Genomic DNA, 1,608 nt, shown 5'->3' on the forward strand with positions numbered 1-1,608 from the left:
GTTGGCTCTCCAGTCTCATCCCTCTCCATCTGACCAGGCCCTAAAGGCTCCTCCCAGCTGGCACTGACCAGCTGAATGGAGTTTGGGTGGGAAGGGTCTTCCTCACTGTCCTAGGGCTGTCCTCAGAGAAGTCTGACTGCTGCTTGCTGGACACCTCCATCACCCCCCACCTACCACCAAGCCAGGGTGTTAGTTGCTAGCAGTGACCATTGTGAAGGTCATGGCTCTGGGCTGGGCTGATCTCACGGGGAAGCCCTAAGATTGCTGCCTTTGATGTGAGCAATAGGTGGAAGGAGGCACCGCTTCCTACCTAATCGCCTCCGGGAGCCAGGGTTCAAGGTAAAGGACTTAAGGAAAGGCTCTGAGACGGGGCAGAGAATAGGATGGACTGGATCCATAGGCTGAGTGACAAGAGATTACTCTGTCCCTGGAAGTTCTGGCCCAGCCCTGGCCTAGGGGTTGGAGGCTCTGTCCAACTCAGTCTCTGTGAAGCCCATCCAGGGGCCTTCAGGTGCCAGCTGTGATCTCCTGCCTGCTGCCAACCTTGAGGCCAGAGCCCAGGAGACCCCATACCCCAGGTCAGAAACGGGCTCCTGGATTTGACTCCATCACTAGAACTTTCTGAGCTGATGGGAAGGAGACAAGATGTTGCTTCGGTTCCGTCCAGTTGCAGGAGTCTCAGAGGCATGGGTGTAAGGCTGACCAGGTAGCAACATGTGATATGCTACCTACTGTGGGGGTGGGGATGATGGGGATGGTTAAGACATAGCTTCTGATGGCTGAGCCCTTTCTGTCCGGTGGAGGAGATGGGATTCTCACCTGAGAAATCACAGAATATCTGGAGCGTTCACTGAATCTCCACATGTAGACATTCACACACACATTCTCCCTCTCTTCTCTCTCTCTCTCTCTCTCTCTCTCTCTCTCGCAAGAGGGAGGTTGCATATGGGACAGACCACAGGAGGTCAAGGAAGGAAGAACCCCAGAAGGCTGTCGACAGCTAGAAAGGTTTCAGGGGGAGGCAGGAGTTAATCTGGAGCCTCAGGATTGCACAGGATGTGGATTCATAGAGAGGAGATACAGAAGGCGTTCCAGGCAGAGGGAACAGCCTGTGCGAAGATGTAGAGGGGGGATGTGGGGGCATGGGAAGCATGTGTCAATTCCAAGGAGCCTAGAGTGCAGGCAGAACGGGAAAGAAACTGAAGAGGAATGGTTAGGGACCTCTCGAGTGCTCTTTCAAGGCATGAAGGTTATGTGTTATGTCTGAGCCCCAAATCTGAGTATGTGGTGTGCTTGGTCGTCTGTGCTTAAGGAACAGATGGGGCAGGGTGTTTGAAATCTGGGTCACCTCGGAAAAGCAGGTATTTTGGGTAGTGCAACCTTTTCCCCCTTGCGTTTTTCCCACCCCTCCCCCAGATGCAGGTCATACCAGGTAGATCCTGAGATCATCTTCCAGGAACCTGCATCCCCAGGGGCAGATGGATTGAGGGTACTGCTTCCCCAGGCCCTCCGTCCAGGCCCTGGTACCTCTGAGGCACAGCAGCCCTGGCGTCCTGCCTCCTGGTTTTGCCCCTCTGCCCTAGGCTCTAGTTAAATCCCCACCCCATT

The sequence above is a fragment of the Myotis davidii genome, unplaced genomic scaffold, assembly GCF_000327345.1.
Source record: "Myotis davidii unplaced genomic scaffold, ASM32734v1 scaffold109, whole genome shotgun sequence".
NCBI lineage: Eukaryota > Metazoa > Chordata > Mammalia > Chiroptera > Vespertilionidae > Myotis > Myotis davidii.